The 25,166-nt window shown below is 39.6% G+C and overlaps 1 non-coding gene across 1 annotated transcript; it reads right to left on the reverse strand.

The window, feature by feature from the left end:
* Positions 1 to 14,777: 14,777 nt before the first annotated feature.
* On the reverse strand, positions 14,778 to 14,881 carry LOC130971212 (small nucleolar RNA R71). Its single transcript, XR_009082444.1, has one exon. It is a non-coding gene; the product is annotated as a small nucleolar RNA R71 (small nucleolar RNA).
* Positions 14,882 to 25,166: the final 10,285 nt, after the last annotated feature.

Raw genomic sequence — 25,166 nt, forward strand, 5'->3', positions numbered from 1 at the left:
GGCATTGTTTTTAGGTAGTTTTTAATATAATCTAGTTACTTTTAGGGATGTTTTCATTAGTTTTTATGCTAAATTCACATTTCTGGACTTTACTATGAGTTTGTGTATTTTTCTGTGATTTCAGGTATTTTTTGGCTGAAATTGAGGGACCTGAGCAAAACTCTGACAGGAGGCTGACAAAGGACTGCTGATGCTGTTGGAATCTGACCTCCCTGCACTCGAAATGGATTTTTTGGAGCTACATAACTTCAAATGGCGCGCTCTCAACGGCGTTGGAAAGTAGACATCCAAAGATTTCCAGCAATATATAATAGTTCATACTTTATTTGTGATTTGACGACGTAAACTGGCACTCAACGCCAGTTCCATGTTGCTGTCTGGAGTCAAACGCCAGAAACACGTCACGAACCGGAGTTGAACGCCCAAAACACGTTACAACTTGGCGTTCAACTCCAAGAGAAGCCTCAACTCGTGGATAGATCAAGCTCAGCCCAAACATACACCAAGTGGGCCCTGGAAGTGGATTTATGCATCAATTACTTACTCTTGTAAACCCTAGTAGCTAGTCTAGTATAAATAGGATAGTTTTCTATTGTATTAGACATCTTGGGACGTTTAGTTCTCAGATCATGGGAGCTGGCCATTCGGCCATGCCTGAACCTTTCACTTATGTATTTTCAACGGTGGAGTTTCTACACACCATAGATTAAGGGTGTGGAGCTCTGTTGTACCTCAAGTTTTAATGCAATTACTATTATTTTCCATCCAATTCGATTTATTCCTGTTCTAAGATATTCGTTGCACTTCAACTTGATGAATGTGATGATCCGTGACACTCATCATCATTCTCACCTATGAACGCGCGTGACTGATAACCACTTCCGTTCTACCTTAGATCGGGCGCATATCTCTTGGATTCCTTAATCAGAATCTTCGTGGTATAATCTAGAATTGATGGCGGCATTCATGGGAATCCTGAAAGTCTAACCTTGTCTGTGGTATTTCGAGTAGGATTCCGGGATTGAATGACTGTGACGAGCTTCAAACTCCTGAAGGCTGGGCGTTAGTTGATGTGTGGAAAATGATCCAACACAAAACTCACCGGCAAGTGTACCGGGTCGCATCAAGTGATAATAACTCACATGAGTGAGGTCGATCCCACAGGGATTGAAGGATTGAGCAATTTTAGTTTAGTGGGTGATTTAGTCAAGCGAATCAAGTTTTGGTTGAGTGATTTGTGTTTAACAGAAAGTAAATGACAGTAAATGTAAAGGGGGAAGGGAAAAGTGCAGTAAATTGAAGAACAGAATTGTAAATGTGCAGAATCTTAAAGAGCAAGAAAGTAAATGACTGAAACTTAAAGTGCAAGAAACTTAAATTGCAGTAACTTAAATGGCAAGAAAGATAAATGGCTTGAATATAAAAGGGAATTGAGGAATGGGATTGCAAGATCTAAACAAAGAAGAAGTAAATTTCAGCAATGGATTGAGCAGAATTTAAATCAGAAGCAAATAGCATTCAAACAGAAAGAAAATAAAATGCAGCAAAGGTTCACAGAGAACCAAGAGTGAATTATGATCTCAGGATCCCAAGGGCTTAGGTAGCAGAGCCTAAAACCCAATTTCCTTCCCAGATCTGAATTAAGTAGCAATTGACTGAAAATTAAAGAAGAAGCAATAGATGAACAGAATTGGAATTGAATTATGCAGAAAACAAAGTGCAAAGAGCTTGAATGGGAATTGGGACAGAATTTCCCCAATTTCACACACCCAAAACTCAAAAACAAAAGAATAGAATTGCCCAAGGGAAATGAGGAAGGAGATCAGTCAATTCTCCCTTGATCCTCTTAGTTCTCGGACAAGTCTCCCAAGAAAGCTTCAAGGAAAAATGAAATTCAAAAGCCAAGGTAAAAGTTTAAGTAGTGAAAAGTAAAAGTAAAAGCTTAAGGTAGCTAAAAAGGTCCTAATTACATCAAACTATCTCCTATTTATACACTTTCTATTCTTGGATAATGGGATTTGGATGGGCTTTTGAATTGGTGAAGAAATGAATTCAAATAAATTTTTAATTTGAATTTTGGCCCAAAAATCACTCCCAGGAGGCTGCCCTGCCCTTGTGGAGGGCAGGGCAGAAAATTGATGCATGGTGCACAAGCTTGGTGCGGCCTTGGTGCAAGTTGGTGCTGCGTGGTGCGCGTCTGGCACGGCGTGGTGCTTGAGAGGCTGCCCTGCCCGCGCCAAGGGCAGGGCAGGAACGGTTTGGTGCTGCCAGGGGATGTTGGTGCGCGCGTTTTGCTTCTTGGTGCGCCACACAAGATCCTGCCCGCGCCAAGGGCAGGGCAGGAAGTTTGGTGCGCGCTGAATGGCCCTGGACGAGCGTTGTGCGCCAAGTTCGTGCGGCAAGGGGGGCTTTGGTGCGCGCGAATCAAAATTGGTGCGCCAGATTCATGATTCTGCCCTGCCCGCGCCAAGGGCAGGGCAATGTTCCCAATCTTCATGGCCCGTGTTCGAAACTGGGCGGATGCACGCTTCTCACTTTTTTGCTTGGTTTCTTGGCACGGTTGTGGGCCTTAGTGCTTGGCTTCCTCATGGTTCTTTGTTCGAACCTTGTGGCTTGCATGGGTGACCTTTTTTTCTTGATTTCTTTCTGTGAGGTGCCCGATTCTGCCCTCCACAAGGGCAGGGCAATGTTCTCCTTCTCTTGGCTCCAAGGCACCATTTTGTGCTCTGCCCTTGGAGTGGGCAGGGCAGAGTTGCCTATTCTTGCTTGGTCACCTAATGTTGCTCTCCTAGAGGGCATTCTGCCCTTGTGGAGGGCAATGTTGCTTCCCCCATTAGTTGCGGCACGCTTCTCTCCTCTTTGGCCACGCTTTCCTTTTCTTGTGTCACACTTTTTTTAGGCCACGCTTTTCATTTTCTTTTCTTTTCTTCACCTACAATAAACCAAACAACCACTCAAAGTATCACTAAATTCAAGAGGCTTATAAATCAATTAAAATGCAATTAAAATTAGCTTAAACCTCATGATTTAACATTAATTTCATGGTGATTGCTTGATTTAGGGAAGTTATGCATTTTCACTCCAAATCACTTACTTAGGATGCAAGAAAGTGCATAAATGCTAACAAATAGTGAAATTAGCTTGAAAAATGGGTATATGATGACTTGTCATCACAACACCAAACTTAAACCTTGCTTGTCCCCAAGCAAGCATCAAAACTAAGAGTAAATGAAATGAATAAGAAAAGAATGCATATCCTTATTATGCAGATAGCAGAACTTCAATCTATGGGGCATTTATGCAGACAATGACAACTCATTTATTGTTGCTGTTACATAATGCATATCTTTCTTCAAAGGCTTGCTAAACTTGCTGTTAGATGACTCACTTTTTGATTCCACCCTTGCTAACTTTTCTTGGCTTACAATGCTTATCAAGCTTATTATTCTTTAAGAGGTTTGGTGTTAAATGTTGCAGCATAGCCTTTGGCTTTATTTCTTTTCTTTTGCTCAACATCTTTCCACCACAGACACTTAGCTCATTAATTCTTCCTAGGATCATTGATGCCCAGCATCTCTTTGGATCACTAAGTGCTTTGTATCTAAGTTGCTCTTTATTGTGGATTTTCAATTGGCCATCCCAAATCAGTTGATCTAAGTGACCGGGTTTCAAAATACCCCTTAGAATTTACTCATCCAAGCAGATCTCAGTACAAGAACACCACAGGCATTTGTCCTAAGGTTCAAACCATTGGTGTCCAACCTTTATTCTTTGTTTTTCTTGCCATTTTGGCTTTTTCTTTCCCTTTTCTTTCTATTTTTGTTACCAAGGGTTGTTTCTTTCTTGATAAGAGAATTTGTAACAGCAAGCTAACTCACAATTGGATGAGAATGATATTATGCAACACTTATTTCATGAGTCATGCATTTAATCAAACACATATGCCACCACCAACTTCCATTCATGCTCATGCAACATTGGATATTTTTCTTTTCAATTCAAACCAAACTCTTTTATTCAAGCATATGGGAAACAAAACAATATTTAAAGCTAAGTGGTGGATAACAAGCATTATGCAAACTTATCATTTTTAACAAGCTGTTTATTAACTAACTATCATGAAAAGCAAAGAACAGAAAATGCATAAAGTAAAAGAAATAAATGATGGAGGCATATCATGTTTCAGACATGCATCTCCTTATTAGAGACATGAAAGAGGAAGTATGAAGGAACTTTGCCACCTTCTAATGGTCATGGCTGCTGCTTGATTCTCCCTTCTTCTTCTTTCTCTTCCCTGTCTTGGAGTAATCTCGGATCTCTTCACTAGGACATCTTCTACCCCAAACAGAGTCTAAGAGTCCTCTGAGCCCAAAATCTTCCAATCTTTGAAAGGTTGACTCAGTGTATTGATGAGATTTTGCTTGTTGCTTGGCTAAGAATTCAGGACATTGCTCAAATGGCTTGATCTCAGGATTGAGTGTTGGCAAATTGTGGGTCAAGTACTCCAACCTTGCTTGCATGTTTTCATCATACTCCATTCTTTGTACGTGTCTAACTTCACCTATGGTATGATGAACATTCTTCTATTGATACAGGTTGTGACTATATTCCTCTGCTTTAGCTTGACTAAAATACAGCTTATCATATGATTCTTTGAATTCTTTGTATTGCTCTTTTTGTCCTTCAAGAATCTGTGCTTGAAATTCTTGCTGTTGAGTCATCATTTGTTGTTGTCATCTCTCTTGTTTTTCCTCCATTTGATGCTGCCAAGCTTCTCGTTCTTCTCTTTCTTTCAAGAATTGCTCCATGAATTCAGGATGGGGCTCTAGATATTTCTCTTGGCCCCCCTGATTTTGGCCTTGTTCGGCCTGCATAAGTTGATTGTGACCTTGTTGAGCCTGCATGAGCTGCTGAGATAATTCTTCAATTGATCTTTGCAATTGGCTCATATCTATGGCATCATAAGCTTGATTTCGTCCTTCCTCTCTTTGTGATCTCCTTTGTCTAGGAGCTACTACCCCTTCTTGATCTTCTTCTTCATTAATTCCCTCCATGCTTTTCTTGGTAATTCCTTTTCCTACTTTCACTTTTGTTGTGTCCTCATCTTCAAAAATTACGTTGGCTTTGTTGCATAGCCTGAGGATGGTACTTGGATGTCCAAGACCTTTTGATTTGCTTGTGCTATCGGCCATTCCTTGAATACTGTCAGCTATGAGTTGTGCAACATTGATCTCACCTCCATGCAAGATGCAGTATGTCAAGAGTGCTCTTTTGATTGTGACCCAAGAAGCATTTCCAGTAGGAAGAATAGATCTCCTCACTATTTCAAACCATCCTTTAGCCACAGGAGTAAGATTTATCCTCCTTATGTGACTTGGAACTCCCTTTGAATCTCTTTCCCAATCTGTATTTTCCATGCATATCCCTTGCAGGATCTCATCAGGATTATTTTCCCGTTGCAATCTATCCTCATAACTAAGCTCTGGATAAGTTATGGTTCGCAACTTGAGAGCTCTTGTGATAGCAGCTGGGCTAAAACTCACTTCAACCCCTCTGACATAGCTTGTGTAGGGAGCACTATTTTTGTTTTCTTTGGCAGCATTTGCATAGAACTCCCTAATCATTACTGCACTGATGTCAGTCAGAGGAGCACACAAGAGTTCCCACCTTCTTTCTCTAGTAATTTGCCTCATAATGGGATATTCTCCTTCCCTCAATTCAAGGCCTTTCTCATAGATGACATTCTTTGCCTTCATGAACCTATGATATCTCCCTTCATGGAATTGGGATCTAAACTTTCTTGCATCAAATGGTGGGGGTTCGGTTGCCATAGGTTCGGCTACCATAGGTTCTTTTCCCGGCCTTCTTTTTGAGCTTGAGGAGGTCATTGAAAGTTAAAGTGAAAAGAAAGAGGAAGTAAGAGTAGAAGAAATATGTGTTGTGTTTGGGGTGAACCTTGGTTCGATTTTGATGTGTGAGGTAAGGGAATTATGTTGGCTTTGGAAGTGGAATAGTGTGTGGTTTTAATATGAAAGTGGCTTGAATAAAAGAGAGTGTATGCCGTGTTGGTGCAACGGCTATTTATAGGCCATGTTTCCAAGCTTTTCAACAAAACCACAATGAATGAATGAAGAGGGGACCGTGAGTGTTCATGAAGGGCTGAGATTGGTTTGCTCATTCAAAGAATGCATGAGATGGACGGCTTGCATGCATGGTTGAGGCTTGACGAGGATCCTCCTCCCATTGGCTGCATGCACTTCGGTGTCCAATGTTGCATGCATGCAAACTTTGTTCCCTATGAGCACGTTCTCCTAGGCACATGTGACCTCCCTCACATAGCTCCTCCTAGCCGTGGCCCCTCCTTGAGCTTGTCCTAATCTTTTTCTCCTGCATGAATCAAAATAGCTAGCCTTAGATCATTAATATGGTTGTTGGCAATTAATTTGTATTAAATGGAGAAAAATTGTTTTGTTTATTATTATGAAAAAAAAAGAAAACATTTTTGTGGTCAATTATGTCCCTTAATTAAAGATGTTAAAGGTTGGTGAACACCAAACTTATCTTTTATTTAGGGGATGGCTTAGCAATTGCAAACCGTTCTCACAATTGATGCATTTTTAAAAAAATTAGATGTATGATCCCTTGTCTGTATGGGTTTGAGTTCATGATTGGAAAATAATCCTCTGATCATTGTTGCATATGCAGACACCAAACTTAGTGTTTGGTCACATGCTTTATCAAAAGACTTATGCATATGTTCTAAAAGACAATCCTCTTCTTTGAACAATGAACTTGGGTGTGCCTTAAGGTACACCAAACTTAGAAGTTTGCCATGTGCTTCAAAATGTCATATGCATTTACCAGGCATGAAAATTCAAAACCATATTTAGAAGAATCATAGCTTATTAAAAAAAGAAGACAAAAATCTTAAACCATGGGTTGCCTCCCATGAAGCGCTCTTTTATTGTCATTAGCTTGACATTGACCTCCCTTTAAGGTGGTTGATGTTGGTGATGTCTCAATTTGTCACCTCTCACTGTCAGCTTTCTTTGTGTGCCTTGATGTTCAATTTCCATGTGCTCAAGAGAAAGTATTTGGTTGACAGTGTAATAATCTTTTGCTCCTTGCTGTTGGTATACTAGTTGCACCTTATCACCCTTAGAAAACCCTTTAGTTGGGATTTTCTTGTTCTTCCATCCTTTGTGAGCCTTTTTCTTATTCTTCACCTTTTTCTTGCTTGTTGATCTTCCTTTCTTGACAGTTACTTGAGTTGTGATGCCTTCCTTCTTGCTGATAGCCCCTGCTTCCTTGTGAGTCCCTTTTTCTTCTTGCATCTGTTTGTTTATCTGTTCCACTTCCTTTTCAGTTGATTGTTTTGGAAGGAGATCATCACTCATTTGCTTGTTTCTTCATTCCTTTGTGATTCTGGGAAGACTTTCAGGATGATGCTCTCCTCATGCATCCTAAGGGTTAACTCTCCTTGCTCTATGTCCACAATGGCTCTAGCAGTGGCCAAAAATGGTCGACCAAGTATTATGGAGTCATTTCCATTTTCTGAAGAATCCAGGATCACAAAGTCTGCCGTAGATGAACTTGCCAACCTTAACTAAAAGGTTCTCAATCAGCCCCTTAGGATAGACTATTGATTGATCCACCAATTCCAAAGTCATCTCTGTTGGTTTTACCTCCTCTATGCCAAGCTTTTTCACTAGAGAATATGGGATTAGATTTATGCTTGCTCCTAGATCGCACATCCCTTTGTTAATGAACAGGTTTCCAATAGTGCATGGCAAGAAGAAACCTCCAGGGTCCTCAAGCTTGGGAGGGAGTCCCTTTTTAATGAGTGCACTGCATTCCTCACTAAGCATCATCGTTTCCTTCTCATTCCAATCTCTTTTCTTGTTAATGAGCTCCTTTAGAAACTTAGCATACAGGGGCATTTGCTCCAAAGCCTCTGCCAAAGGTATGTTGATTTCCAACTTCTTGAAAGTCTCAAGAAATTTGTGGAAGTGCTGGTCCTTTGTTTCCTTGTGAAATCTTTGTGGATAAGGCAGTGGTGGTGTTGAGCTCTTCTCCACTTGATGCTGTTTTGGAATTGGTTTCTTCCATGATTTTCTTTCCTTTCTTCAAATTCTGTGGCTTGCTATCTTCCTCTGTGAGCTTTTCTGGAGCACTCTTGCTTATTGTGTCTTTGTTGATGGCTTCATCATTCTTTGTTGGCTCAGTATCATTCTCCATAAGCTTCTTTGTTGCTCCTTGGCTACCATCTGTTAACACTCTTCCACTTCTTAGTTGCACCACCTTGCATTCTTCCTTTGGGTTGGGAATGGTGTCACTAGGTAGTGAACTTGATGGCTTCTCAACAGAGATCTTCTTAGAGATTTGCCCAATCTGCCTCTCTAGGTTCTTCATGGTAGCTTCTTGATTCTTGTTTGTCAGTTCTTGGTTTTTCATCAGTTTTTCCATGAGTAGCTCTAGATTGGTGATTCTCTGTGAATCTTGTGTGATGGGTTGGTTTTGGGGTGTTGAGGGATGATGATAAGTGTTTTGGTTAGTTGGTTGGCTATTGGGTGGGTATTGGTTAGAATTTGGGTAGTTGTTTTGTGGTTTTCTGTATGTATTTTGGTTAGTGTTTGGCTGGGGTTATGGTTTGTGTTTTTCCAATTGTTTTGGCTTGTGTTTCTTTGCCATGGTTGTTGGTTTTGATTATGGTTGTCTCCCCATCTGAGGTTGGGATGGTTCTTCCAAGATGGATTGTAGGTATCTCCATAGACTTCATTTGTTCCAGGATTTTAGTTGTGCATGTATTGAACCTGCTCTTGTTGTTGCTCTTCTTGAGTTTCTTCACTTTGCACCCAAGTGGCTGGAGGTTGGCTTGTGGTGCTCACTGCTGCCACTTGCAAGCCATCAATTCTCTTAGCCATTTGCTCAAATTGTTGTTGAATCTGCTGCTGCATCATCTTGTTCTGGGCTAGAATTGAATCAACTCCTTCTAACTCCATGACTCCTCTTCTCTGTGATGGTTGGCGTTGTCTTTGATGAGCAAAGAAATATTGGTTGTTGGCCACCATATCAATGAGGTTTCGAGCTTCCTCTGTGGTTTTCATGAGCTGTAAAGAGCCTCCTGCAGAATGATTAAGAGCTTTTTGAGCTTTAAGAGTGAGTCCCTCATAGAAGTTTTGCAACTTGTCCCACTCAGTGAACATTTCTGGTGGACATTTCCTCAATAGAGCCTTATATCTCTCCCATGCTTCATATAAGCTCTCGGCCTCCATTTGAGTGAATGTTTGAACCTCTGTCTTCAACCTTAGGACTCTTTGAGGTGGATAGAATTTGGCAAGGAACTTGCTCACCAAGTCATCCCAAGTGTTGATGCTTTCTTTTGGAAAGGTCTCTAGCCATTGAGTTGCTTTATCCCTCAGAGAGAATGGGAAGAGTAGCAACTTGTAGCTATTAGGGGGCACACCATTTGTTTTCACTGTGTCACAAATTCTCAAGAAAGTAGACAAATGTTGGTTTGGATCCTCCAAAGGCCCTCCTCCAAAAGAACAATTGTTTTGCACCAGAGTGATGAGTTGTGGCTTGAGTTCAAAGTGTTTGCATTGAATTGTGCTACTCCCACAATGCCTAGCATTTGCAAATGTGTATGAAGCCAAAACTCTTCTCTGTTGTTGATTATTATTGGCTCCTTCTCCTCCTGGTTGATTGGTATCTCCTTCCATATCTTGGAATTCCTCCTCAGATTCTTCTTCTCCAACAATGTTCTTCCCTCTTTCAGCTCTTCTTATTCTCCGAAGAGTCCTTTGATCAATTTCTGAGATAATAGGGGAAGATCTTCCTATACCTGACATACAAACTCACAACAATAAACACACAGACCCAGAAAATTAATGAAACTCCAATCTATTGCTAGAATGAGATTTTGGTTAGTTTAAGCAAAATTCAAACAGTTAGTGTGTTAGTAAAAATTAGAATAACAGAAAAGAAAAAGTGCTTAATCTAGACCTCCACTTCACTTAATCATTGTCAATCTATTTCAATCCCCGGCAACGGCGCCAAAAACTTGATGTGTGGAAAACGATCCAACACAAAACTCACCGGCAAGTGTACCGGGTCGCATCAAGTGATAATAACTCACATGAGTGAGGTCGATCCCACAGGGATTGAAGGATGAGCAATTTTAGTTTAGTGGGTGATTTAGTCAAGCGAATCAAGTTTTGGTTGAGTGATTTGTGTTTAACAGAAAGTAAATGACAGTAAATGTAAAGGGGAAGGGAAAAGTGCAGTAAATTGAAGAACAGAATTGTAAATGTGCAGAATCTTAAAGAGCAAGAAAGTAAATGACTGAAACTTAAAGTGCAGAAACTTAAATTGCAGTAACTTAAATGGCAAGAAAGATAAATGGCTTGAATAAAAGGGAATTGAGGAATGGATTGCAAGATCTAAACAAAGAAGAAGTAAATTTCAGCAATGGATTGAGCAGAATTTAAATCAGAAGCAAATAGCATTCAAACAGAAAGAAAATAAAATGCAGCAAAGGTTCACAGAGAACCAAGAGTGAATTATGATCTCAGGATCCCAAGGGCTTAGGTAGCAGAGCCTAAAACCCAATTTCCTTCCCAGATCTGAATTAAGTAGCAATTGACTGAAAATTAAAGAAGAAGCAATAGATGAACAGAATTGGAATTGAATTATGCAGAAAACAAAGTGCAAAGAGCTTGAATGGGAATTGGGACAGAATTTCCCCAATTTCACACACCCAAAACTCAAAAACAAAAGAATAGAATTGCCCAAGGGAAATGAGGAAGGAGATCAGTCAATTCTCCCTTGATCCTCTTAGTTCTCGGACAAGTCTCCCAAGAAAGCTTCAAGGAAAAATGAAATTCAAAAGCCAAGGTAAAAGTTTAAGTAGTGAAAAGTAAAAGTAAAAGCTTAAGGTAGCTAAAAAGGTCCTAATTACATCAAACTATCTCCTATTTATACACTTTCTATTCTTGGATAATGGGATTTGGATGGGCTTTTGAATTGGTGAAGAAATGAATTCAAATAAATTTTAATTTGAATTTTGGCCCAAAACACTCCCAGGAGGCTGCCCTTGTGGAGGGCAGGGCAGAAAATTGATGCATGGTGCACAAGCTTGGTGCGGCCTTGGTGCAAGTTGGTGCTGCGTGGTGCGCGTCTGGCACGGCGTGGTGCTTGAGAGGCTGCCCTGCCCGCGCCAAGGGCAGGGCAGGAACGGTTTGGTGCTGCCAGGGGATGTTGGTGCGCGCGTTTTGCTTCTTGGTGCGCCACACAAGATCCTGCCCGCGCCAAGGGCAGGGCAGGAAGTTTGGTGCGCGCTGAATGGCCCTGGACGAGCGTTGTGCGCCAAGTTCGTGCGGCAAGGGGGGCTTTGGTGCGCGCGAATCAAAATTGGTGCGCCAGATTCATGATTCTGCCCTGCCCGCGCCAAGGGCAGGGCAATGTTCCCAATCTTCATGGCCCGTGTTCGAAACTGGGCAGACGCACGCTTCTCACTTTTTTGCTTGGTTTCTTGGCACGGTTGTGGGCCTTAGTGCTTGGCTTCCTCATGGTTCTTTGTTCGAACCTTGTGGCTTGCATGGGTGACCTTTTTTTCTTGATTTCTTTCTGTGAGGTGCCCGATTCTGCCCTCCACAAGGGCAGGGCAATGTTCTCCTTCTCTTGGCTCCAAGGCACCATTTTGTGCTCTGCCCTTGGAGTGGGCAGGGCAGAGTTGCCTATTCTTGCTTGGTCACCTAATGTTGCTCTCCTAGAGGGCATTCTGCCCTTGTGGAGGGCAATGTTGCTTCCCCCATTAGTTGCGGCACGCTTCTCTCCTCTTTGGCCACGCTTTCCTTTTCTTGTGTCACACTTTTTTTAGGCCACGCTTTTCATTTTCTTTTCTTTTCTTCACCTACAATAAACCAAAAAACCACTCAAAGTATCACTAAATTCAAGAGGCTTATAAATCAATTAAAATGCAATTAAAATTAGCTTAAACCTCATGATTTAACATTAATTTCATGGTGATTGCTTGATTTAGGGAAGTTATGCATTTTCACTCCAAATCACTTACTTAGGATGCAAGAAAGTGCATAAATGCTAACAAAATAAGTGAAATTAGCTTGAAAAATGGGTATATGATGACTTGTCATCATTAGTGACAGACACAAAAGAATCATGGGATTCTATTCCAACCTGATTGAGAACCGACAGATGATTAGCCGTGCTGTGACAGAGCATTTGGACCATTTTCACTGAGAGGATGAGATGTAGCCATTGACAACAGTGATTCCCTACATACAGCTTGCCATGGAAAGGAGTAAGAAGGATTGGATGAAAGCAGTAGGAAAGCAGAGATTCAACAGGGAAAAGCATCTCCATACGCTTATCTGAAATTCCCACCATTAATTTACATAAGTATTTCTATCCTTTATTATTTAAAGCAAGTATCTCTTTATATTTCCCATAACCAATTATTATCTGCCTGAATGAGATTTACAAGATGACCATAGCTTGCTTCATACCAACAATCTCCGTGGGATCAACCCTTACTCATGTAAGGTATTACTTGGACGACCCAGTGCACTTGCTGGTCAGTTGTGCGGAGTTGTGACTAAGTGTGATTCACGTTTGAGAGCGCTACCAAGTCTTTGGAGCCATTGTTGATGATCACAATTTCGTGCACCAAGTTTTTGGCGCCGTTGCCGGGGAATGTTCGAGTTTGGATAACTAACGGTTCATCTTGTTGCTCAGATTAGGTAATTTTCTTTTTATTTTCTTTTCAAATTTTTTTTTTCAAAATTTTTCTTTTCTTTTTCGTTTTTCTAATAATGTTTTTCGAAAAAATAATAAAAATACAAAAAAAATCATAAAATCATAAAAAACCAAAAATATTTTGTGTTCTTGTTTGAGTCTTGAGTCAATTTTTAAGTTTGGTGTCAATTGCATGTTTTTAAAATTTATGCATTAGTTTTTCGAAAATTCCATGCATTCATAGTGTTCTTCATGATCTTCAAGTTGTTCTTGACAAGTCTTCTTGTTTGATCTTGATGTTTTCTTGCTTTGTGCTGTTTGTTGTTTTTCATATGCATTTTTCGTTTGTTAGAGTCCATGCATTAAAGATTTCTAAGTTTGGTGTCTTGCATGTTTTCTTTGCATTAAAAATTTTTCAAAATTATGTTCTTGATGTTCATCATGATCTTCAAAGTGTTCTTGGTGTTCATCTTGACATTCATAGTGTTCTTGCATACATCTTGTGTTTTGATCCAAAATTTTCATGTTTTGGATCATTTTTGTGTTTTTCTCTCTCATCATTAAAAATTCAAAAATAAAAAAATATCTTTTCCTTATTTCTCTCCAAAATTTCAAAAATTTGAGTTGACTTAGTCAAAAATTTTTAAAATTAGTTATTTCTTGTAAGTCAAGTCAAATTTTCAATTTTAAAAATCTTATCTTTTCAAAATCTTTTTCAAAACTCATATCTTTTTCATATTTTTCTATTTTTCGAAAATTTTGAAAATTATTTTTCAAAATCTCTTTTTCTTAACTTTATTTCATAATTTTCGAAAATTCACTAACAATTAATGTGATTGATTCAAAAATTTGAAGTTTGTTACTTTCTTGTTAAGAAAAGTTCAATCTTTAAATTCTAGAATCTTATCTTTTAGTTTCTTGTTAGTCAAGTAATTAATTTTAATTTTAAAATCAAATCTCTTTCAAAATATATTTTTTATCTTTTTAATCATATCTTTTATATCATGTCTTTTTCAAAATTTTATCTTTTTTAAAAGTTGATTTAAAAATATCTTATCTAACTTCTTATCTTCTTATCTTTTCAAATTTGATTTTAATATCTTTTTCAACTAACTATTTGAATTTTTGTTTGTTTCTCATCTTTTTCAAAACCACCTAACTACTTTTTCCTCTCTAATTTTCGAAAATATCTCATCCCTTTTTCAAAATTTTTTTAATTAATTAATTATTTTAATTTTAATTCTATCTTATCTTTTATTTTCGAAAATCATTTAACTTCTTTTCAAATTTATTTTCGAAATTTCTTCCCTCTCCCCTTCTTCTATTTATTTATTTAACTACTAACACTTCTCTTCACCTCTCTTCATCTCAAATCACTGCCCTACCTATTCATTCTTCTTCACTCCTATTCCCTTTCTTCTTCTACTAACAATAAGGAACCTCTTTACTGTGACATAGAGGATTCCTCTTTCTTTTCTTGTTCTCTTCTTCCCTATATGAGCAGGAACAAGAAAAAAGGCATTCTTGTTGAAGCTGATCCTGAACCTGAAAGGACTCTGAAGAGAAAATTAAGAGAAACTAAATTACAACAACCCATAGACAACCTTTCTGAAATTTTCGAACAAGAAAAGGAGATGGCAGCCGAACCCAACAGAAGGATGCTTGGTGATTTCACTAAACCAACTTCCAAATTTGATGGAAGAAGCATCTCAATTCCTGCCATTGGAGCAAACAATTTTGAGCTGAAACCTCAATTAGTTGCTCTAATGCAACAGAACTGCAAGTTTCATGGACTTCCATCTGAAGATCCTTACCATTTTTTAACTGAGTTCTTGCAGATTTGTGAGACTGTAAAGAAGAATGGAGTAGATCCTGAAGTCTACAGGCTCATGCTTTTCCCTTTTGCTGTAAGAGACAGAGCTAAAACATGGTTGGACTCACAACCTAAAGATAGCCTGGACTCCTGGGATAAACTGGTCACAGCCTTCTTGGATAAATTCTTTCCTCCTCAAAAGCTGAGCAAGCTTAGAGTGGATGTTCAGACCTTCAAACAAAAAGATGGTGAATCCCTCTATGAAGCTTGGGAAAGATACAAGCAGATGACCAAAAAGTGTCCTTCTGACATGTTTTCAGAATTGACCATATTAGATATATTCTATTATGGTCTATCTGAGTTTTCTAAGATGTCATTGGACCATTCTGCAGGTAGATCCATTCACCTAAAGAAAACGCCTGCAAAAGCTCAAGAACTTATTGACATGGATGCAAATAACCAATTCATGTACACTTCTGAGAGGAATTTCGTGAATAGTGGGACGCCTCAGAGGAAGGGAGTTCTTGAAATTGATGCTCTGAATGCCATATTGGCTCAGAACAAAGTGTTGACTCAGCTAGTCAACATGATCTCTCAAAGTCTGAATGGATGGCAAAATGCATCCAACAGTACTAAAGAGGCAGCTTCTGAAGAAGCTTATGATCCTGAGAACCCTGCAATAGCAGAGGTAAATTACATGGGTAAACCTTATGGGAACACCTATAATTTATCATGGAAAAATCATCCAAAATTCTCATGGAAGGATCAACAAAAGCCTCAACAAGGCTTTAACAATGGTGGATGAAATAGGCTGAGCAATAACAAGCCTTTTCCATCATCTTCTCAGCAACAGACAGAGAATTCTGAACAGAGCCCCTCTAACTTATAAAACATAGTCTTTGATTTGTCTAAGGCCATTTTAAGTTTCATGAGTGAAACAAGATCCTCCATTAGAAATTTGGAGGCACAAGTGGGCTAGCTGAGTAAGAAAATCATTGAAACTCCTCCCAGTATTCTCCCAAGCAATACAGAAGAAAATCCAAAGGGAGAGTGTAAGGCCATTGATGTAATCAATATGGCCGAATGCACAAGGGAGGAGAAGGACGAAAATCCTAGTGAGGAAGACCCCCTGGGACGTCTCTCAAGCAAGAAGGAGTTCCCTATTGAGGACCTAAAGGAATCTGAGGCTCATATAGAGACCATAGAGACTCCACTAAATCTCCTTCTGCCATTCATGAGCTCTGAAGACTATTCTTCCTCAGAAGAGGATGAAGATATGACTGGAGAGCAAGTTGCTCAATATCTAGGAGCCATCATGAAGCTGAATGCCAAGTTATTTAGTAATGAGACTTGAGAAGGTGAACCTTCCTTGCTCATTAGTGAACTAGATACATGGGTTCAGAAAATCTTACCTCAAAAGAGACAAGATCCTGGCAAATTCTCAATATCCTGTACCATAGGCACCATGACCTTTAACAAGGCTCTGTGTGACCTGGGGTCAGGGATAAATCTTATGCCACTCTCTGTAATGGAGAAACTAGGGATCATTGAGGTACAGCCTGCCTTATTCTCATTACAATTGGCAGACAAGTCAGTCAGACAAGCTTATGGATTAGTAGAGGACATGTTAGTAAAGGTTGAAGGCCTTTACATCCCTGCTGATTTCATAATCTTAGACACTAGGAAGGAAGATGATGAATGCATCATCCTTGGAAGACCTTTCCTAGCCACAGCAGGTGCTGTAATAGATGTTAACAGAGGAGAATTAGTCTTTCAATTGAATGGGGGCTACCTTGTGTTTAAGGCACACGGCTATCCTTCTGTAACAAGGGAGAGTAAGCATGCAGAGCTTCTCTCATTACAGAGTCAAACAGAGCCCCCACAATCAAACTCTAAGTTTGGTGTTGGGAGGCCACAACCAAACTCTAAGTTTGGTGTTGAACCCCCATATCCAAACTCTAAGTTTGGTGTTGGGAGTCCACAACATTGACCTGATCACCTTTGTGGCTCCATGAGAGCCCACTGTCAAGCTATTGACATTAAAGAAGCGCTTGTTGGGAGGCAACCAAATTTTTATTTATCTAATTTTATTTTTATTTAATTGATATTTTGTGTTTTAGTAGGTTCATGATCATGAGGAGTCACGAAAAAAAATATTAAAATTAAAAACAGAATAAAAAAGCAGCAGAAGAAAAATCACACCTTGGAGGAAGAACTGACTGGCGTTTAAATGCTAGTAAGGTGCATCTGGCTGGCGTTCAATGCCAGAACAGAGCATGGATCTGGCGCTGAACGCCAGAAACAAGCAACATCCTGGCGTTTGGACGCCAGGAATGTGCCCTGAGGAAAGCTGGCGCTGAACGCCAGTAACAAGCATGGAACTGGCGTTCAACGTCAGAAACATGCTGCACATGGGCGTTGAACGCCCAGAACGTGCATCACTTCGGCGTTTAAACACCAGAATGGTATGCTAAGGCATTTTACATGCCTAATTGGTGCAGGGATGTAAATCCTTGACACCTCAGGATCTGTGGACCTACAGGATCCCCACCTAACATATTCCCACCTTACTTCCTAATCCTATAACACACTTTCCCAAAAACCCTTCACCAATCACCTCAATCTCTCTTCCCAATTACCCCCTTCACCACTCACATCCATCCACTCTTCCCCATAAACCTCACCTACCTTCAGAATTCAAAAATCTTTCCCACCCAAACCCACCCTACATGGCCGAACCTACCCTCTTCCCCCTCCCTATATATACCCTCCATTCTACTTCATTTTCACACAACACAACCCCCTCTTCTATACCTTGGCCAAATCCTACACTTTCCCTTCTCCTCCATATTTTCTTCGTCTTCTTCTTCTCTTCTTTCTTCTCTTGCTCGAGGGCGAGCAATATTTTAAGTTTGGTGTGGTAAACGCATAAGCTTTTTGTTTTTCCATTACCATTAACGGCACCTAAGGCCGGAGAATCCTCTAGAAAAGGGAAAGGGAAGACAAAAGCTTCCACCTCCGAGTCATGGGAGATGGAAAGATTCATCTCCAAAGCCCATCAAGACCACTTCTATGATGTTGTGGCCAAGAAGAAGGTGATCCCTGAGGTCCCTTTCAAGCTCAAGAAAAATGAGTATCCGGAGATCCGACATGAGATCTAAAGAAGAGGTTGGAAAGTTCTAACCAACCCCATTCAACAAGTCGGAATTTTAATGGTTCAAGAGTTCTATGCCAATGCATGGATCACTAGGAACCATGATCAAAGTATGAACCCGAATCCAAAGAACTATCTTACAATGGTTCGGGGAAAAATACTTAGATTTTAGTCCGGAAAATATGAGGTTGGCATTTAACTTGCCCATGATGCAAGGAGATGCACGCCCTTACACTAGAAGGGTCAACTTTAATCAAAGGTTGGACCAAGTCTTTATGGACATATGTGTGGAAGGAGCTCAATGGAAAAGAGACTCCAAAGGCAAGCCGGTTCAACTAAGAAGACTGGACCTCAAGCCTGTGGCTAGAGGATGGTTGGAGTTCATTCAACGCTCCATCATCCCCACTAGCAACCGATCTGAAGTTACTCTGGATCGGGCCATCATGATTCATAGCATCATGATTGGAGAGGAAGTAGAAGTTCATGAAGTCATCTCCCATGAATTCTACAAAATAGCCGATAAGTCCTCTACTTTGGCAAGGCTAGCTTTTCCTCATCTTATTTGCCATCTATGTTACTCAGCTGGAGTTATCATAGAAGGAGACATCCTCATTGAGGAAGACAAGCCCATCACTAAGAAAAGGATGGAGCAAACAAGAGAGCCCACTCATGGAGCCCAAGGGACGCTGAGGAAGCTCATCACCAAGAAATCCCGGAGATGCCTCAAGGGATGCACTTTCCTCCCAACAACTATTGGGAACAACTCAACACTTCCTTAGAAGATTTGAGTTACAATGTGGAACAATTAAGGGTGGAACATCAAGAGCACTCCATCATTCTCCATGAAATAAGAGAAAATCAAAGAGCAATGAGGGAGGAGCAACAAAGGCAAGGAAGGGACATAGAAGAGCTTAAGGACATCATTGGTTCTTCAAGAAGAAGACGCCACTAAGGTGGACTCATTCCTTGTTCTTATATTTTTCTGCTTTTCGGTTTTTATGTTATATGTTCATCTATGTTTTGTGTCTCTACTTCATGATCATTAGTAGTTAGTAACTATGTCTTAAAGTTATGAATAATTTCATGAATCCTTCACCTCTCTTAAATGAAAAATGTTTCTAATTCAAAAGAACAAGAAGTACATGAATTTCGAAATTATCCTTGAATTTAGTTTAATTATATTGATGTGGTGACAATACTTTCTGTTTTCTGAATGAATGCTTGAACAGTGCATATTTTTGATCTTGTTGTTTATGAATGTTAAAATTGTTGGCTCTTGAAAGAATGATGAACCAAGAGAAATGTTATTGATAATCTGAAAAATCATGAAATTGATTCTTGAAGCCAGAAAAAGCAGTGAAAAAGCAAAAGCTTGCGGAAAAAAATGGCAAAAAAAAAATAGAAAGAAAAAGAAAAAGCAAGCAGAAAAAGCCAATAGCCCTTAAAACCAAAAGACAAGGGTAAAAGGATCCAAGGCTTTGAGCATCAATGGATAGGAGGGCCCAAGGAAATAAAATCCAGGCCTAAGCGGCTAAATCAAGCTGTCCCTAACCATGTGCTTGTGGCATGAAGGTCCAAGTGAAAAGCTTGAGACTGAGTGGTTAAAGTCGTGATCCAAAGCAAAAAGAGTGTGCTTAAGAGCTTTGGACACCTCTAACTGGGGACTCTAGCAAAGCTGAGTCACAATCTGAAAAGGTTCACCCAGTCATGTGTCTGTGGCATTTATGTATCCGGTGGTAATACTGGAAAACAAAATGCTTAGGGCCACGGCCAAGAGTCATAAAAGTAGCTGTGTTCAAGAATCAACATACTTAACTAGGAGAATCAATAACACTATCCGAAATTCTAAGTTCCTAGAGAAGCCAGTCATTCTAAACTTCAAAGGAAAAAGTGAGATGCCAAAACTGTTCAGAAGCAAAAAGCTACAAGTCCCGCTCATCTAATTAGAATTAATATTCATTGATATTTTGAAATTTATAGTATATTCTCTTCTTTTTATCCTAATTGATTTTCAGTTGCTTGGGGACAAGCAACAATTTAAGTTTGGTGTTGTGATGAGCGGATAATTTATACGCTTTTTGGCATTGTTTTTAGGTAGTTTTTAATATAATCTAGTTACTTTTAGGGATGTTTTCATTAGTTTTTATGCTAAATTCATATTTCTGGACTTTACTATGAGTTTGTGTGTTTTTCTATGATTTCAGGTATTTTTTGGCTGAAATTGAGGGACCTGAGCAAAACTCTGACAGGAGGCTGACAAAGGACTGCTGATGCTGTTGGAATCTGACCTCCCTGCACTCGAAATGGATTTTCTGGAGCTGCAGAACTCCAAATGGCGCGCTCTCAACGGCTTTGGAAAGTAGACATCCAGAGCTTTCCATTAATATATAATAGTCCATACTTTATTCATGATTTGACGATGTAAACCGGTGCTCAACGCCAGCTCCATGTTGCTGTCTGGAGTCAAACGCCAGAAACACGTCACGAACCGGAGTTGAACGCCCAAAACACGTTACAACTTGGAGTTCAACTCCAAGAGAAGCCTCAACTCGTGGATAGATCAAGCTCAGCCCAAACATACACCAAGTGGGCCCTGGAAGTGGATTTATGCATCAATTACTTACTCTTGTAAACCCTAGTAGCTAGTCTAGTATAAATAGGATAGTTTTCTATTGTATTAGACATCTTGGGATGTTTAGTTCTCAGATCATGGGGGCTGGCCATTCGGCCATGCCTGAACCTTTCACTTATGTATTTTGAACAGTGGAGTTTCTGCACACCATAGATTAAGGGTGTGGAGCTCTGCTGTACCTCAAGTTTTAATGCAATTACTATTATTTTCCATCCAATTCGATTTATTCCTGTTCTAAGATATTCGTTGCACTTCAACTTGATGAATGTGATGATCCATGGCACTCATCATCATTCTAACCTATGAACGCGCGTGACTGACAACCACTTTCGTTCTACCTTAGATCGGGCGCATATCTCTTGGATTCCTTAATCAGAATCTTCGTGGTATAAGCTAGAATTGATGGCGGCATTCATGGGAATCCAGAAAGTCTAACCTTGTCTGTGGTATTCCGAGTAGGATTCTGGGATTGAATGACTATGACGAGCTTCAAACTCCTGAAGGCTGGGCGTTAGTGACAGACGCAAAAGAATCCCGGGATTCTATTCCAACCTGATTGAGAACCGACAGATGATTAGCCGTGCTGTGACAGAGCATTTGGACCATTTTCACTGAGAGGATGAGATGTAGCCATTGACAACGGTGATTCCCTACATATAGCTTGCCATGGAAAGGAGTAAGAAGGATTGGATGAAAGCAGTAGGAAAGCAGAGATTCAACAGGGACAAGCATCTCCATACGCTTATCTGAAATTCCCACCATTAATTTACATAAGTATTTCTATCCTTTATTATTTAAAGCAAGTATCTCTTTATATTTCCCATAACCAATTATTATCTGCCTGAATGAGATTTACAAGATGACCATAGCTTGCTTCATACCAACAATCTCCGTGGGATCGACCCTTACTCACGTAAGGTATTACTTGGACGACCCAGTGCACTTGCTGGTCAGTTGTACGGAGTTGTGACTAAGTGTGATTCACGTTTGAGAGCGCTACCAAGTCTTTGGAGCCATTGTTGATGATCACAATTTCGTCCACCAACTGGCAAGTGTACCGAGTTGTCCAAGTAATACCTCGGGTGAGTGAGGGTCGAATCCCACAAGGATTGCCGGATTGAGCAATCTGTGGTTATCCTACAGATCTTAGTCAAGCGAATGGAAAGATAGTTGTTATTTGTTGTAGGCGCATGAACAAGAAATAATAATGAAACATAAAAACAGTAACGAGATGTCAGTTAAGGCTTCAGAGATACTTATTCTTTTGGATTAACACGTCATACTAACTACTCAAACGATGAATAATTCCTTCAATGGCAAGGTTGTAAGTGATTAAGCCATTTGTCGTGGTCATTAATCTCCTCAGATCCAAACCAAACACCCAAACAGGCTACATCAATTTGCGAGAGGGTGAAGCGCGCACAATTCAATCTTTTGATGATCATACTCAAAATGCCACAGACAAGGTCGGATCTTCCGGATCAGAGAATGACATTCTATGATTCTAGCCCTTAAAGCCACAGGAACCTCAATTACCCCTGACTAATAGAATTTCATGTCACATATCCCAATTAGCTCAAGTAACTTATTGGAACCCATGATGCACTCTCAAGCTATAGCTCAATACTATCCGGGTCAAGACTCGTAAAGAACTCATGTAGAACAGGTGGTCATACTTTCATTCCACCTCAAATTCATAAGGATGAAGAACGACAATGCATCATAGAATAGAATCAAACATAGATTGAAGTAGAAAAGTAATTGTATTAATCCATTGGAATCAACAGAACTCCTAACCTTAACATGGGAGGTTTAGTTGCTCATAATGTATAGAAATAATGTGTCTGTGCTTCTCTCCTCCTGGGAGGCATAGTCCTCAGGAAGAAGGAAGTTCCTTATTTATAATAAAAACTCTAAGACTACCTAAAAGATATTGTTTTAAATTACAAAAGAAAATAAAATAAGCTAAGAAGTGCTAAAATCCACTTTAGGGCCCACTTGGTAAGTGATTGGGCTGAGCTTGGTGTCCAACTGGGTTGAGTGGGCGTTGAACGCCCACTAGGGAGTGCCCACGCTGCTTCCTTTTCTCTCTTGGTGCATTGAACACCAGTTTGGGCGTTCAACTTGGGAGGTTGGTCCTGTTTGGGCGTTGAACGCCAGAAAGGGGGTAGTTTGGGCATTCAACGCCCGTTTTGGGCAGTCCAATCCAAAGAAAAATATAAACAATTATATATTGCTGGAAAGCCCTGGAAGTTAGCTTTCCAACGCTGTTGAGAGCCGTCAATTGGACCTCTGTAGCTCCAAAAATGCTCGTTTGAATGCATGGTGGTCAGGATTTGACAACATCTGCTATCATTTCTTTGCCTCTGAATCAGACTTTGCCAAAATTTGCCAATTTCACCCAAAAATCACCTAAAATCATAAGAAAAACATAAAAGCTCAAAGTAGTATCCAAAATGTGAATTTTGCACTAAAACCTATTAAAACATAATAAAACTTAACAAAATATACTAAAAACACTAAGAAAACAGTGCCAAAAAGCGTATAAAATATCCACTCATCACTAACTAAATTAAACGAGTTAGTACCTTAAAAAAAGGGATAGAATCGACTATTATTAAGTATTTCATAAGGAATATCCTCACCAGATGGTTGTTTCAAAAATTCTCTCTCTAATGATAGAATAGTTTGTAGGATATTGTGAAAGTGACGACTGATTGTCTCCCCTGAGCGGTGGAAGAAGAAAGACATGGTTCTAGTTTTAACATTATGCCCTATAATATGTAAGAATTTAGCGACTTGCTCTTCAACCGTAGAGCGAGTTGAATCCTTTACTTTACCAGTTTTTCTTAATTTTTGACACAACTGCCTAAATGCTTCAGGGCCCATACGTATGACATCTGGCATTTTTCAAACTTCAATAAACGTGTCATTAACTGAGTACACCTAATTTCTCTTTTCAAGTTGTCATTATAAATTTACCTAAGCCTATATTGTGATAATAATTCTAATAAATGCAAGACATGCATTGTAACACATGAAAGAGATGTGACATAGATATTTTGTCTCTTTTTTAACTCTTCCCTTACAATAGTTAAAATTTGTATTGGCTCAAGATGATGTAGGTTAGTAATAGTCATTTGATTTACTTAAAATTATGCATCGTGTATGATGTTTGTTCTATCTTCAACGATATTTTCGTTATCCATTGGTGCACGAAAATTACTTCACACTCTGTAATTCCGCACAACTAACCAGCAAGTGCAATGGGTCGTCCAAGTAATACCTTACGTGAGTAAGGGTCGAATCCCATGGAGATTGCTGGCTTGAAGCAAGCTATGGTTATCTTATTATTCTTAGTCAGAATACCAATAGGGTTCTTTAATTTCAATTGTAAAAAGAATGAAAGGGCGTAAAATAAATAATTGTTACGCAATAATGGAGAATATGTTGGAGTTTTGGAGATGCTTTGTCCTCTGAATTCCTGCAACATAATGCTTTCTCACTTTCATACATGCAAGGCTCCTTCCATGGCAAGCTGTATGTAGGGCATCACCATTGTCAATGGCTACTTCCCATCCTCTCAGTAAAAATGGTCTAAATGCTCTGTCACAGCACGGCTAATCATCTGTCGGTTCTCGATCATGTCGGAATAAGATCCATTGATCATTTTGCGTCTGTCACTACGCCCAACACTCGCGAGTTTGAAGCTCGTCATAGTCATCCAATCCCAGAATCCTACTCGAAATACCACAGACAAGGTTTAGACTTTCCGGATTCTCAAGGATGCTGCTGACGTTGGGATTTTTGCCAAACTTAGTGGGTATGGTTTAGTGATCACGGATAAACACGCCAAACTTAGAGGTTTGCTTGTCCTCAAGCAAAAGAAAGGAAAGGAGAGGGATAGAAGGAGAGCTAGTATCGAATGGTGGATGAGAGGAGGGAGGCTGAATGTGGATTTAAAGGGAGGGGTGGGTTTTCGAAAATTTTGAAGAAAGATAAGATAGAAGATATGATTTGTAAAAGATAAATATGATAGGAAAAAGATATAATTTAAAATTAAAAAATTGTGAAAGATATTTGAAAGAGATAAATCTGAATTTTTATTTTGAAAAAGATTTGAGATGAATTTGAAAAGATAATTGAGTTTTGAAAAAAAAAATTTGAAACGAAGTTGGATGGGATTTGAAAAAGATTTGTGTTTATGAATTAAGATACATTTGATATTTTTTAAAAAGGGATTTTAGAAATTAGGATTAAAATTTTTGGAATTGAAGGATGAGAGTTTGTAACATGTTTATGCAAGAAATCATGAATTGAAATATGAAAATTGGAAAAAATGTGAAGTAAAAACGAATTTACCTCCTCCCCACAATCCTGGCGTTAAACGCCCAAACGCTGCATGTTTTGGGCGTTTAACGCCCATTTGTAGCCTCTCCTGGGCGTTCAACGCCCAGCTGTTGCTTCTGGCTGGCATTGAACGCCAGAAACTCCTTTGTCACTAGGCGTTTTTCTGAACGCCCAGGATGCTGTGAATCTAGCGTTAAACGCCCAGAAGGTGCTTCTTTCTGGCATTCAATGCCCAGAAGATGCTTCTTTCTGGCGTTTACCGCCCAGATGGCTATCTCTACTGGCGTTGAACGCCCAGTAGATGCTTCTTTTGGGCGTTGAACGCCCAAAAATCTCTTACTGGCTTTTTCGCACCAGTGAGCTTCTTTTTGCTGTTTTATTCTCTGAATCCTTCTGTAACTCTGTGAACTCATGCAATTGCCATTTTACCTTGAAGAAAATTAATATTAATCTTATAAAAA

The sequence above is a fragment of the Arachis stenosperma genome, chromosome 3 (genome assembly GCF_014773155.1).
Source record: "Arachis stenosperma cultivar V10309 chromosome 3, arast.V10309.gnm1.PFL2, whole genome shotgun sequence".
Taxonomy (NCBI): domain Eukaryota; kingdom Viridiplantae; phylum Streptophyta; class Magnoliopsida; order Fabales; family Fabaceae; genus Arachis; species Arachis stenosperma.